Source organism: Cupressus sempervirens, chromosome 8, assembly GCF_028749045.1.
Source record: "Cupressus sempervirens isolate cs-2001-9-10 chromosome 8, ASM2874904v1, whole genome shotgun sequence".
In the NCBI taxonomy this organism is placed as follows: Eukaryota; Viridiplantae; Streptophyta; class Pinopsida; order Cupressales; family Cupressaceae; genus Cupressus; species Cupressus sempervirens.
Genome location: NC_143125.1, coordinates 520,627,223 through 520,643,381, shown reverse-complemented (window position 1 = coordinate 520,643,381; position 16,159 = coordinate 520,627,223). Strand labels below are relative to the sequence as shown.

General features: G+C 34.1%; 2 pseudogenes; both read right to left on the bottom strand.

The window, feature by feature from the left end:
* Positions 1–10,218: 10,218 nt before the first annotated feature.
* LOC149543481 (T-complex protein 1 subunit alpha pseudogene) lies at positions 10,219–11,305 on the bottom strand (annotated as a pseudogene).
* Positions 11,306–13,798: 2,493 nt separating this feature from the next.
* The window catches only part of LOC149543480 (ABC transporter G family member 11-like), a 56,578-nt pseudogene continuing 54,217 nt past the window's right edge, over positions 13,799–16,159 (bottom strand).

Below are 16,159 nucleotides of genomic sequence, written 5' to 3'. Positions count from 1 at the left end.
GAGACTTGAAGAGAGGTTTATTGAATGTGCCACGTGTACTCACATTACTTACTCGTCAATGCTTGGTAGAATTTTAGATTTCTATCAAGGACCCTCATTTATTGTTCCTTTACTCTAACAATAAGTGTATTAGGCTTGTTCTATACCAACGCTGATTTCTCACATCTAAATGTTGAAACATTGATTCTACATCTGCATTCTAAAATCCATGAACTTAAAGTCTAGACATAAAAATTGAACTTTGAGGCCATTCTAAACTTGATTTGAAATTTGAACTCATTGGAACATATCTTCACAATCTTGATCTGCACTTCTCCACTTTCTTGAAAATGTTGAGTTGAGATAATTTGAACCTAAATTATTGAATCAAGACTGAATTCTGGTATTAAGCTAAACATGGATTTTGAAATTCACTTGTACACTTCAATCTTTGAGCTTCAAACCATTGAAGTTTTGAAACACTGAACTTGAGGTTCCAATCAAAACCTTGTAGATTCTAATAACAATCCTCTAAACACATCTATTGTGTCACATCAAATTGATGAACTTGTTGAAATATAGATTGAACCTTCAAAATTATTGAATCACCTAAACCATTGAATGCATTGAACTAGTCTGAACCATGTCATACCCAGGTGAACCATCATGGGCCAAAAGAACTAGAATGAATACACACTATAAATGTTGAATCCTTTTTGTATTGGTCAAACCAATTGAACTCTTTAAACTATCACTCAATTGAATCTGCAAGATGAACCATGTTGAAGCACTTTGAACCACTTTGAACTACTTTGAACCCTAGTTCAAAGAGGTTCAAGATTCCATAATAAAAAATTTAATATTGGTTCCATATGTGTACCAACACGAAGATAACTTAGTAAAAAGAACAAACTACATCTCGACAGAAGAACAACCAAGTCAACTTAGTCAAAGAAGGAACCAAGCTAACATGAAATGTTAGCTACCAACCATAGCATGATGACCCACTACAACAAAAATAATCCATTGAAGGTCTCTCTAATTGAATATTGGTGATGGGTTGAATGAGGGAAAAAAATGACCAAAATTCTTAGCAACTCAGAGGGAATGCTTACCTACTAAACATGGACTAGTGGCCTGAAGCAATCCATTGGGTATGAAGTCACCAAAGAGAATGACACATTGTTTCATGAGAAACTTCATAAGAACTTGTCTCTGTAACTAGAAAAATTACAAAATTTTCTATATCCTGGATGGAATAGCTATGCTCATGCACTTCTTGGAAAGAAGAAAAAATCTACTCTGCTATGTACAAATATTTACATTGCAAAAAATTAAACAAATCCATTGACTAGCTTGTTGAAGTAGATGTCATTCCTTACAAGTTGGTTTCTTGTTCCATGCATAAGGGTAGTTGAAAATAGCAACAAGAACATTGTTGCACTTTGAAACGCCTTCCCAATGCTGAGAAGAATGAAACTCTCTAGTACTAGAATATTGTCTTGATCTTGAGCAAGAAAAATTTGCTCCTCATTTTGGTCTTCATCCTCATGCTCTAGAATGAGCATGACTAGAGGGAACATGCATTGTTGCAAAGCTAGATGCCTAATGGGGCATTCTCTTGATGGATCTAGGTCTAGCCAATCAAGCTTGACCATGTTGTACTCTGCAACACTTGAATCTTCTTGGCCAACAGGGGTTTTCTCTAATGGTGTGGTTGGTAATGTGCTCTCCTCTTGTTGTTGTTGAAGAACATGCTCTTCATATATAGGAGATGATGAATCGAGCTCTATAGAATAGAAGATAGCATCAAACTCATCCAAAATATCATCCTGATCATCGATCTCCTCCATCATAGATACAATAATATGCATAGGTTGAGGGGCAACCTCATGCATATTAGCATGTTCCTTCTCAAGGATAGAGATATCCTTGGGATTCTCTTCTTCCTCAACCCCCTGCTACAACACGTGTTCTTCAATTAGTGGTTGTTCTTTTGTTGGCTGTGATGTGGGAAAAGATATATCCACTTCTTCATTCAAAGAAGAGAAAATAGTCATTTTAGGGATCACCATCATTGACATGTAGAGGTATTTAAACTATAGGTTGAGGTTTAGGGTAGCTTGAAATAGAAATTTGAAGAGGGATACTTTGTCTGAAGCTAGCAAACTTCCTCCTTGGAGGATCTTATACTTCAACCTCTTGCATTTGGGAAAGCTTGAGTCTTTCCTCCTCAAATTTCTTTTTTCTTAATTCCTCCTCCCATTGCACCTTTTGTAGGGCCTAGTGAGCTTCATTGAAAATATCAAATACTTCAAATGTCATGCCACAAATATTAGGATCATTCTCTCACATCTCCTTGTCATTTTGCAACTCCTTAATCCAAGAAATAATAGGGAGCATAACAAAAGAAAAATATTCACAATCTGTATTTGGCTATAGATTTTTAACATAGCTAAAAATCTTGGAAAGTTTAGCAAACTTGGATCCCAAACTATTTGAATGCTCCTAAAGCTCAAAAAGCTTTGAATTGAGGTTTGATTTGATCCTCTTCTCTTATTGCTTCTAGAACTCTTGGACTATGGTGAACTTGGAGGGGGAAATTTTCACATATTCATGGCCATAGATGACATGATGGGTTGGAGTAAAATCATCCTCCTGGTGAACTGGGTGATCAGGCTAGTCTTAACTAGGTTGTGGCAAAGATAGACAATGGGGGGGCTAAGGAATATCCTTTTCATGACATGGGGAAAATTGGGAGGCATATCTATGAAGGGGGTCCATGATAAATCATTTAGATAAGAACCTTCATAAAAATCTAGAAGAAACATAAAAAATCAAAATCATACCAACAATTGGTCTATTGAAATTGGTAGAGGCATAGAGTCACCATGGTGTTGAATGATTGCCTCCAAAAGCTTATTTTACTAAGAAAAATACCCAATTTTTCAATAAATAGGTCACAAAATTTTGACTAGTAGAGTTATGAATCTAAAATTGATGTCCCACCAAGCATGCCAAAAACTGTTGACACAAAAGTCTACACCCTTGCTTGAGGTATGACCCTCAAGTGACCTTGTGTAACATGGAAACAACCTGCAAGTGTGGGACTTGCACTTAGTGGTTGAATCTTTAGAGAAGGCCAACTTCCTCACTATTAGGGTGCACCTAAGCTACTACTTGAGAGGAAAATGGAGAAGGAGACCAAAAAATAAAATGTTGAAAGGGAAGGAGGTGATGCACTGAGATAGAACCATGGTTGCAATCTCTACCCATGAATGCACAACACATGAATAAAATACCCAAAATACACTAGTCTTGACTCCAATCCATCTCCCAAAATGACATGAAAATTTGGAACTCATTGTAGTGTTGAAAGGAAAAGGAATTTTACTATGAACAACTATTGGAAAACTTGACACAACATATGAGTCAAGAAAATAGAAAAGAAAACATTCACTAGAAGTAAATAAACATGCACAAATAATGAATGGAAAGAAGAGGTAAGAACAAGGTTTTTTCATTAATGAAAGGAAAAAAGTTGTAGAGCATAATAGTACTACAAAATAAAGACAAAGAAGAACCTAGAAAAAATATTTACAACTTGCCTTTATAGAGTTCATGCATAACTCTGATGTTTACATTGAGTTCAAACCTCAACCAAGTGAAGTTGAGTTGCAGAGGAAGCAATAACTAAGAATAAAAAATAAATCTGATCATGAAGTGCAATTGCCTAGTAGAAGTGATAGGATGAGACTAAAATAAGTGCACCCAACCACAAGAGATCAAATCACTAAAATATGATCATGAAGTGCAATAAAGAGGCATGGAGTGCAATGGTATTGTGTCAATCAAGGCCCAAGAAGTAGTTGGGCATTGAAGAACTAGACTTGATGGTGTACAATAAATGAACAAAACCACTAAGAAGGATAACCAACATGTTATCCACCCACAACATGTAGAGTTGACCATAGGGGGGTTCTGGTTTCCCCCCAAAAAACTATTGGTTGTCGATGAAGGTCTTCAATGAAATGGATGACCCTGATGTGGTGGGAATCTCCCTAATGACATATCAAGTCATAGTCATCGATGTAGATGAGCTTTATTTCTAGTGAATAGCTGAAATGTCGCAAGGAGACTCCAAGATGCAATAGATCCAATGGTTATTTTTCAATTCTAGGCTTCGAAGCCTCACAAAGACTCTATAGCATTAAGAAACATCATAATGATGATGCATGACATCATCATATGTTTTGTCATTTGATGGAATGGATGATGATCTTATAATCTCCTATTGAATTTCCACCATCAATCTACCCAATGCATGTTGAGTTAAAAGCAATCGCTGAAGATAGGACCTCCACCACGTGGCACAATTCCAGACTTTGGGGCCTTTCTGAAGCATTGCAGCATAAAGAAACTACATAATGGAGAAATGTGGTAGCATTTCACACTTTCATGAAGATGGGGAGATAGCTCACAAAAACATGAGATTCATCAGATCTCATAGCCAGTTAGCTTGACCAAGAGAAAGTTGAACTAACACGGTCAAAAGAACAAACCATAACTCATCAAAAGAACAAACTACAACCTGGCAAAAGAATAACCAAGTCAACTCGATCAAAGAAGAGACCTAGCTAACATCAAATATTAGCTACCAATATTAGTGTGATGACCCACTACAAAGAAAATAGCCCATTCAAGGTCTCTCTAATCAAATATTGATGATGGGTTGAATGGGGGGAAAAAATGGCCAACAATAACCTTATATAATATAAGATAGTGTTATACAAAAAAACTAGTAATAAGGTTTTTTAGCATAGAAAAGGTACTATTTACTAAAATATAGTAACAAATTGACAACCTCTTATTGTACACAGTTGCTTCAAAATGATGGAGTGGATTAGGTAGTTTATTGTTATATATTATATCCCTACAGCTTGTAAATTATGTGAAACTATTGTGTTGTAACTTGAATGATGCTAATTCTGATTGTTGTAATGCATGTTGAAATTCCTGAAGTGGTAGTCAAATTTGGAGTTGTTAGTGCAATGCATGAACTCAATTTTTTAATTGTTGCAATCATAATGTATTTTATTTATAGATCTATAGATATTTCAACATTAAGGATTGACCATGCAAAATTTTGACATGCTATTGATAGAAGTAAGTTATAGGTGGAAAAATAAAAGTTTAGAATAGATCGATTCTAGAAGTGCAAAGCAATGATTCTCATTGATTCCTATTGAAGAAGTCCTTAATAAACATTAACCTCTTACTCCTTAATCTCTAGAGAATTATGTGATGATCTTCTAATTGGGTAATTTTTATTTTCAAAAATTACATTTTTTTTGGATATATTATTTGCCTACAAAATAGTTGGCCACATCTACCATTATAGACAAAAAAATTTGATGATAGCTAGATCTGATAAGCACAACTAGTATGAAAATGCATTAACCTAAGTAAACTTTAAGTAAAGTGTAAATAGTAAATACTTATTTACCCTGACACCCACGCTTAAGTGCAACTTAGGGGAATGCACTTAAGATCACAAAAGCTAGATGATAATGCAAACTAGTTACTAGGCCATGTTATGTACCCATTTAAAATTATATGTGCAAAATAGATGCAATGCAACATCTTATAAAGTGGAGAAAGATAGAAAAGCTCATGGGAAAAACCCTACCCTAAAAATAGAGATGAAAAAGAAAAAAACAAGATGCATGCATGGATGGAGTAATCAAGATCCCCCTATTATGACATACATCATGCATATAAAATAAATATTCCCTTCATAGGAAGGAAACAAGGAAAAATGAAATCCCCCCCAAAGTGAATGAACTCCTACAAGTATGGCAAGAGCTTGAAGACAAAGACAATCTAATGCCTACAAACAACATGTCTCCCCTTATGAAGAAGATACACCAAATATAAATGCAAGAATCCTTCCCATTGTGGATAGAAAGATAGAAGGGGAATCCATATAAAGTATGAATTATTTAAATTCTGAGGATGTGTTACCACATCCTTGAGTGATGAAGATGCCACAAAGATCAAGCCTAAAAGAAGAAGGTGACAAAAAAGGAACCAATAGTAACTATTCCACGTAAGAATATGGTTCAAACTCCAAAGATGAAAATGTTTTCTCAAAAGAAGTAAGAAGAGAAGAAAAGATGCCCCTTTTCAATGTAGAATATACACCCGTGATAGATGCTTCTAGATCAATGTACGAGTTGCACCATAAAAGCTAAAATATGTTCATTCCATTAGGAAGGAATGGTGCCATAAGTGTATCAAAGAAGCCTACCCAATCATTTGAAAGAACCCTTAGAATGTAAGATGTCTTAGGAAATTGAATATGAATCTCCAACAAAAGTATGATCCACCATGAAATATGACATCTCAACTAAAGTACATGAGACTCATGAATATGAATCTCCAAAAACTAAAATGACTTCTCTAAAGTGAAAGAGACCTTGTGCAATTGTTGTATCCAAGGATCCATAATCATTTCAAATATGAAAGAAGGATCAAGTGGAGAGTGATGAAGGTCATACTATTCTCTCATGACAACTGAAGAAGGATCATCCTCGCCAAAGAGGATATCATCAATGTAGTCCCCCAAGTCCTCAATGTAGGATTCCACAAACAAATCTACAATGTCTATCTAGAATTCATCTGAAGGAGCTACAACTGGAAGGAATGTCTTGTTGTACTAAATCACAATCATCATCATCATATTCTTCTTCTTCTTTTGCAAGAACTATGATGAACTTTAACATATCATAATCATAGGGAATATTATCTTCATCATCAAGTGGAATAAGACAATCTACAACTAGATCAACTGGTATTAGAGGAATATTGAGATCTCCAAAATGTTTCCAAATAAGTTTCCACCCTTGGAGAGGGCAATCATTATACATGACCGTATAATGGACTATATGAGATGTAAAAAAAGAAACGCTCTTACACATGATACCTCTAATATGCTGATTTTTAGAACTTCATTCTTCTCTCTTCCAATATGTTTTAGACCCAAGTATGAGTCTATAAAGATGAGGCAAGATATTTAGCCATTTGCAATGTGTGATGATACATTTTTCTCATAATTAATAATTATCCCTAGTTAATTTTATCACAACAAGATGTGGTGTTGGCATGATTACATCAATAATGTACCCCCAGTATGCAATGAATCAAAGAAACCTCCCTACTTTAATAGATGAATTTGGCACTGTATATGTAGTACAAGTACACATGCCATTTTCTTAATTTGGCCAAAGTTGACTTCTAATTGTGGTTATTACAAAAAAATATATGAAATAATAACATGCCCAATACAATTAGGACACTAGATCTCTAAAGGATCCACAAAGTAGAAGTGCCTAATAGGCCAAAATAGACCAAATGCTCAAAGTGAAATTCTCATCCAAATAGGCCTATCTTAGGATGATAAATCTAGATTTATCTCCAAACATTATACACTTAAAAAAATGGCACCTAAAAATCTATTTGTATGAGCCATAACAAAGTTTTCTAATGTTACAAAATCAAGGATTGGACAAGTAAAGTCACCAAAATTTGCACTTTCTAAAAAATATATTAACCAGAAATTAGAAAATAGTTGCACCACTAGACAATTTAGAAGACTTAGGCAAAAAAATTCCATCAAAATTGGAGTCATTATGACCAAGTTATGGCCTTGCAAAGTTGGACCGCCAAATGAGAAAGGCAAGTTGTGAAATTTCTAGTTGTGCAAGCCAGTAATTATGTTAGCAATCATGGAGGCCAAATTCAATGGGACTAGCTATCCTCCAACAAAATCCCCCATGCCTAAGTGTTACATACCATCCATATCCATAAGGTCCCATAACAAAATTGGAATGCCAGTAGTTGTGGGGTATTAGATGCTCCAATGTGACACCTCTACTTTTCTTGATGTCATCTTTTTCGGTGTCCTAGACCCTAACCATAGCAACCATCAACAACATGTTGAGTTCAATGTTTCCCCCAACTTTGATTGGTAGGTTATCACATGTCTAGGGTTTCTTAGAGTGAAAGTTTCCCCAAATATCCTCCTACAAAACCTTCATTCTTATCTTTTCTCTTTGCAAAAGTTGAACATATTTTCAGCCTTCACCTGGTGCAAATAGCATTGAGAAGAACATTAAGGAGCATCAAATAAACAAAATACTAGTGCCTAATTTGTTTGTCACACCACATCATCTTTTTCAGTAGGGTTTCTTCTTCATTTTTGTCTTTATATATTACACTTTTAGCTACCGCCTTCTGTATTTTCTTTTTCTTAGTTCTTTGAGGCAAACACTAAAAAATATTGCAAAATGAAAAACAATACTAAAAGATATAGCAAACAATTTCAATCTTCTACTTCACCAGATGAAGAATTTCCACTGAAAAATGTATCCTACAAGTATCACACATAGCACTTTCTCAAATAAACTTGACCAAAAATATCATTTCCATAAACATCCCTAAGCCTCTACATAGTTTTAACCATACAAGTACCACAATCCATCAAAGGCAAGTCCCTCTCGCACTATGTAAGTCGATGGACATACCTCATCTTTAAATCCCTTGAATTTGACAGATGGAAGCCATTCTTGTCAAAGTTCCACTTAATATGCCTTCAATCCATAAAAATTTGTCACCATTTTTCAAAAGGGTATGCAAAGTTGTTGGTAAACAGATTGTTCTTCTTCTTTTCCTCTTTTTATGTGCCCAAACTTATAATGAAGAACAACTTTACACAACAGTTGGGAAACTGTTTCTAAGAATATCTAGTTTCCCTCTGAATTGAGGTATAGCTCCCTATGTAAATGATATTCAATGAATTATGTTTCAATACTAATCCCTACTACAAGTATGTTCTTAACCGGAGAACAATAGAGGAAACCGAGTTCCACCCAGGCAAGTGAAATCTCAGGCAAGATTTAAATGCAAAGATGCTATGTTGTGACCTTCACAATCTTATGAATTTCCTAACAAAGCAATTATGAAAGATGCAAATTATGAAATGAAATTGAAGAATGATTATGCAAGTTACAAAATGCAAATGAAGTAGCTGATGCAATTCCATGGCCAGTAATAATTATCTGATTATCCTACTGATTGGTTAAACTGAAAAAAATGGAACAAAACTCTATTTATTTATCATTCCCAATTCAACACAATGAAATAACACTAGATACAGTTGGACAGAAAATAAATGGCACTAGACTTGATTGTCTCTGCAACCAGCTTTACACCCAAAATTTTCTAACCCCTCTATGCAATGAAATGAAAAACCTAAAATAGCATGCCCTCTCCTCTACTCTAGCTCTCTGACTGTATGCAGGAAAAGAAGACCCCTGGCTTAGGAAAAGATTTGCAATAAATAATCTCCTTTAGCCCCTGTTTGGTTTCCCTCTGATGACTTTTTAGTTCTCGCATGATGACCTTTGGTTTCATGATTGCTTCTTTCTAATTCCCCTTTTCCTATTTGTCTTTTCAGATTCTCCGTTTATCTTGATTGATCATGTGTTCTTAGCTACTGAAATTGAAACCTTTAAAATTCTAAATGAAATATCATTTAAATGAGATTTCTTTTAAAACATAATAATGGTTTTTCCTTCTCTTAAACCTGCAATAGTACTAATATTCGTGTTTATGGGTACAATACGAAGGTTAAATAATCGACTAGCCTAGCACATTAAAACATATCTGTCTTAGATCAATGCCTGTTCAATGAAGATTGTCATCAGCACTAAGACATAGGTTGAATGATTAAATTTTTCCCATCGATGATCTTCAATTTAATTTGTTACTACATGATATAATTTCTAGGCATTGATGTTTGTAATTTATGTTCATTCATTGGATAATTTATATGCCCGACGTTGATTTCGCTGACTCTAACATATATATGTAGTGACCACTGTATGTTCTAAATTAATGTTTTCATGTTAACTGCTTCAAGATAACTTAATATTGTATGCTATCACCCAGCTATAAGAATATCTCATGATGGAGTCTCCTGCTCAATCCTTATGCAACATGCTTCTTAGGTCTGATTATTTTATTATAATAACTTCATCCAAGAGAATCCTATGCTTAAAATTCCTTGACTGAGGCACTTGGATGCCTTGTTTAGATTCTTGTCATGGCTGATAACCAATATAGTAGACATTCATATATCTACATTAAGTGACAACAACTCCAAAACTTATTCATTTTTTATTGGCCTAGCTTCGAAGCCACCATCTGGTCATTTTTGCAATGAAATGTTGTCCATGGTTCATCATCTACTTGGGGAGTAGATGCCACATTGCTGAGAGGTGTGGGATCTTCAATTCTCAAGAAGTTGAAAAGCTTAGTTATCAGATCAATCTTAGGATCACTAGCAACATAAATCTTCACATCTCCAATAACAGATGCATCACCAGTTGCAAACTGTATGATTTTGACTTTGCTCATCACTGGCCCAAGAACACCTACTTGGAGATTATTTCTCACTTGCCCTTTTATGAGATCAAGTCCAATGTTTGAAAGATGTTGTTTGTCAGACTTTTTTTGAGCACTATGATAGTAGGCATGAAGTTTTGCAACAAGCTCTATAGCATCTTTTGCAATGTTGACTACAAGAACCTTTGGTATGATTAAAAAAAATATTATGCAAACTCTGCGATAGCAAGTTATTTTTGAGAACCCAAGGTAGTTTCCAAAATCTCCAAGTATACAAATAAAGCTACTTCAACAGCATCACCACCAGTAATGCATTCTTATACAAACTCATCTACAAAGCCAAGGAATGATAGTTATATCTACTTCTCTTTCACGGATCGTATCAAGCTACCTTGGATCAGTAACAAGAACCTACACTCCCATCTACATTTTTGTCTTCTAAAGATTGATATCCAAACATGCAATTCTTGCTGGGGCCACTCTTGTAGGCATTCCTTGAGCTACCCGACCAGTTTTCAAGGCATAACCATTTAATAGATAACTATATTTTGATCCATGTCCATGTGCCTTCAAAGTATTGATGCCCTTTATCAGATACTTCATTTCACCTTTGCTTCCAGGAGTTTTTATTGCTTGGACAGCTTCAACAACCATTTTTGAAAATAGGTCATTGTCAGTAGCTAAATTTTTTTGAAGACATGCTAGTCTTCGCACAGTTGATAAGAAAATCATTGCCAAACTTCTCATCCTTGACAACCAATTTATCATCAATGTATTTGTAGGCTTCCCTCATTACGAGTCTATATCCACTGATGATAGAAGTTGGGTGGATTTTATTCTGAACCAAGTCATTTGCCATCTATGGGAAAATTGACCTAGACAACCAAATTTGAAATTTTGATATAGGGGTACTAAAAGTGCGCTTACAAGAGTACTATTTTTTGGTATACCAACACCAATAATTGTCTCATAAAAGATGTGTGTATGAGATCTTCTTTGTAGATCCCTAAATTTTAGGTATTGATCAAATAGTCTTTAATTGGCATTTTTGATGACTTTTATAGAGAGGAGGCAATGCCAAGAGAGGAATGAGAACAAACACAATTCTTCATCTTATAGGTAATCTACTTATCATATCTATATTTGGAAATCATGAATATGTGTGTGTGTGTGTGTGTGTGTGTGTGTGTGGATGTATGTATGTATGTATGTATGTATACACACACACATATTTATATATTTAATGATCTTCACGTGTACGATTTTTTCTAGTTTAAAAGGTAGGGTTTTCTAAAAAAAATTATTATTATTTTATTAATATTTTTATAGCATTAGAATCAAGTAAAAGATAGAATATATCCCACCTCAAAGATTTAGAGGATCTAAAGAGGGCCATTAGATTTGGAGAATAATAAACTTGCTGAAATTGGTTCTTCAATTTTTTTAATCTTGCTTCTTGAAATTCACTTAAAATCTTGATCATCACAACATAGTCAAGATGATCCAATCCTTAGCATGAACATAATGATGATAAAGATGAATAAGTAGATGCCACAAAATGAATATTTCTAATGGCTAATAGTGATATAGCTTAGATACGGGAGGTTAGGCCATGGGTATCAGTTGTTTAGTTGAATTTTCTCTCAAGTCTTGAAACATATCTTTCTTTCTTTACTATCATTCTCTATCCTAATGATGCATTATAGAATATAATGTAAAAAAATACTTAAAAACATACATAATTAAATCCATAAATTAAATTCCATATTAGTTTAGTCTTGTAAAACTTTATAATGGAAGATCTTTAGATCTTATTTCCTTGATAATTTTCTGAGGATTTTTTCTGAAGACCAAAAAAAATATAGAAAGAAAGAATAGAAAGTAATAACCAAAATGCAATCACCAATGATAATACCCATGAGGAAGTTAGGTAGAACACTAGCTATGGCCATCATGAGACTTTCCATCACGATAACACTTGCATATAGGTACAACACAAAAAAAAGGCATAGTGGCTAAACCCAGGATGTAGCCTAATGATGTAATAATAATATGTCCTTGATATTATTTAAATCATAAGAAAATATGGTATTTGAAAAATGTACCACACATAGCACTTTCTCAAATAAACCCAACCAAAAATAGCATTTCCATAGTCATCCCTAAGCCTCTACATAGTTGCAGCCATACAAGTACCACAATCCATCAAAGACAAGTCCCCCTCACACTATGTAAGTCGATGGACATACCTCATCTTTAAATCCCATAAATTTGATAGATGGAAGCCATTCTCATCAAAGTTCCACTTAATATATCTTCAATCCATAAAAATTTATCACCATTTTTCAAAGGGTATGCAGAGTAATATTTTTTGGTATTCCAGCACCAATAATTATCTCATAAAAAATGTGTGTATGAGATCTTCTTTGTAGATCCCTAAATTTTAAGTATTGATCAAATAGTCTTTAATTGTAATTTTTGATGAATTTTACAGAGAGGAGGTAGCGCCAAGAGAGGAATGAGAACAGACACAATTCTTCATCTTCTAGGTAATCTACTTATCATATATGTATTTGGAAATCATGAATACTCTCTACAACCTATGTGTGTGTGTACACATATATGTGTGTATATATCACACACACACATATATGTATAAATATGTGTACACACACACACACACACACACATACATATATATATATTTGATGATCTTTGTGTGTATGATTTTTTCTAGTTTAAAAGGTAGGGTTTTTTTTTTAAATTATTATTATTTTATTAATATTTTTATAGCATTAGAATCAAGAAAAAGATAGTATATATCCCACCTCAAATATTTATAGGATCTGAAGAGGGCCATTAGATTTGGAGAATAATAAACTTGCTAAAATTGGTTCTTCAATTTTTTTAATCTTGATTCTTGAAATTCACTTAAAATCTTGATCATCACAACATAGTCAAGATGATACAATCCTTAGCATGAACATAATGATGATAGAGATGAATAAGTAGACACACAAAATGAATATTTATAATGGCTAATAGTGATATAGCTCAGATATGAGAGGTTAGGCCATGGGTATCAGTTGTTTAGTTGAATTTTCTCTCAAGTCTTGAAACATATCTTTCTTTCTTTACTATCATTCTCTATCCTAATGATGCATTATAGAATATAATGTAAAATAATACTAAAAAACATGCACAATTGAATCCAGAAATTAAATTCCATATTAGTTTAGTCTTGTAAAACTTTATAATGGAAGATCTTTAGATCTTATTTCCTTGATAATTTTTTGAGGATTTTTTCTAAAGAAAAATATATATATACAAAGAAAGAATAGAAATTAATAACCTAAATGCCATCACCAATGATAATACCCATGAGGAAGTTAGGTAGAACACTAGCTATGGCCATCATGAGACTTTCCACTACTGTAAGACTTGCATATAGGCACAACAAGAAAAAAGGCATAGTGGCTAAACCTAGGATGTAGCCTAATGATGTAATAATAATATGTCCTTGATATTATTTAAATCATAACAAAATATGGTGTCCATGATAGAGTATTTCCCACCATGAAAGCTACAACTCCATAATGCCTTTTAATCCTTTCTTGTTGAAATACCTACATCACACAATAAAAGGAACAATTCCTCTTTCCCCAATTTCCCCTCCTTACGAACATGACAAGGAGAAGACAGAGGATGAGAGTAGAGAGGCGGTTATAAAGGATAGGCACATTGCCTAGAAAAATTTCAATGTTAGAACATCAAAAATGGGAATCATGAGAGAAATCATGAACCCCCAAATTCTTGAAGGTAAAGAGGGAAAGCTCTAGATGGAGGAACTCATTGATCCAGCCTTGGTGGCTATTACTGATAATGCAAGGGAAATTGGCATGAATTTGATAAATAATGCTAGAAATAATATGATTGACAATTTCAGGTCAATTAAATGGCTCTATCATGAACTAGAGGAGGTTAAAGAAAGAGTGGTTCAGTTGGAAAACCAAGGGAAGAAGTTAGAACATGGAAATTTGACAAATAAGGGGGATGGCCTCAGATTGGTGGAAAAAAGAATTCAAAATATAGAAAATTACAATCATAATTTGGCAAAACAAATGATTTCTATTCTAAATTCTCTTAATGAAAATATCTCTTCTTTTGCCAAAAAGTTGAAAGCCAGGGGCTTCCTGGATGATAGTGAGGAAAAGGACAAATCCAGAGATAGGATGGATGAGGACATGACTACAAACATTACCTTCAGCAACTTGGATCAGATGGGTCAAAAGAAGCGAGACCATATGGCTAAGGAGATCCAAAAAGCCTATGAAGTAGCATAAATGATGTAGGAGCTCAAAAAAAGGTGGAGTAACAAAGCTTTTTCATCTCTTTTTCATTTCCTATCTTTTGGACTATCTAGTTTCTATAGTTTTTGGTTTTTGGCTTCTCAGCTATTAATTGATTTGGCCTTTTGGTTGGCCATAGTACTGTGGCTCGAGTTTTGTTGCTTATTATCAGCCTTGATGTCTATGGACCATGGTTGGGCTTTTGATGCTTATTATCAGCCTTTTGATATGTATTAAATTTTGGGTTTTAGGATCCCTGTAAAACCTATTTTTCTTATTAAAATCAATTTCAATTAGAATTATGAAATTTCCACAATCCATAATGATCTAGCTGAAGATAATCCATTTAGTTCATCCAAGAGATGAAAACATCAAAGCTTCAATCTTTAGCACATGAATTTACCTCCATATCTTCAATAAAATATAGGAAGCCTCCAATAGACATGAAAGTAACAAAGCTAAAAATGAAGGAAGAAATAGCTCCTCTAGCCTGAACACATGTTGTATAACATGTTTAAGTGAAAACTTTGAGTAGCACAAAAAATATGTCCATAAAAATCTCATGGGTGACATGAAAATGAAGTCTTACCAGTATGGAATTATAGGATGTACCAACATTTGAGTAGATGGTTCCAATAAAAATTATGAGAAAAATGTAGATGAAAAACCTAAGCCAATAATACCCAGCATCTTTGCTCAAATTAATAAATGACCTATGTGTTAAAATGTAACACTACATCTGTTGGAAATAATTGAAAAAGATCATGAGGGAGAATGTTGGAAATGACTAAAGAGATAATACATAAAAAGTAATGGAACTGGTAAAGAATGTTCTCAATCATTATTTTGTCATTGATGTCAAATTTGCTACTTGCAGGAATGACAATTGCTTTAGTGATCCAAATACTATCAATTGGTTGATTGACAAGGAGGAGGCAATCAATAAGATGTAACTAGAGTACCTAGAGAAAGGTTGAAGTTATGATGTTGTAATGAAATACAAGGATCAGCTAAGCCATTGATGAAAAAGTGTATTGATGACATACTCCAAGACACAGAGAATGGGCACACTGAAACATATCAAAGATGTAAGGTTTTAGCTAAGTCATTTGTAAAGTCTAACTAAGTTCATTAGAGAGAGAGAGCCAAGCAAGCAAGTCAGTGCTGAACAGATTCTTAGAGGAAGCTGAGCAAGTTTAATTTTAGAGTGTGCTAAGTAAATATCAAGTGTCGAGTAAAGATATAGATGTCGAGTAGAAAACAAGTGCCGAGCATGAAACAGGTGCTGAGTAAAGATATAGATGTCGAGAATGAAATAGGCACCGAGTAAAGATATAGATTTCGAGCAGAAAACAAGTGCTGAG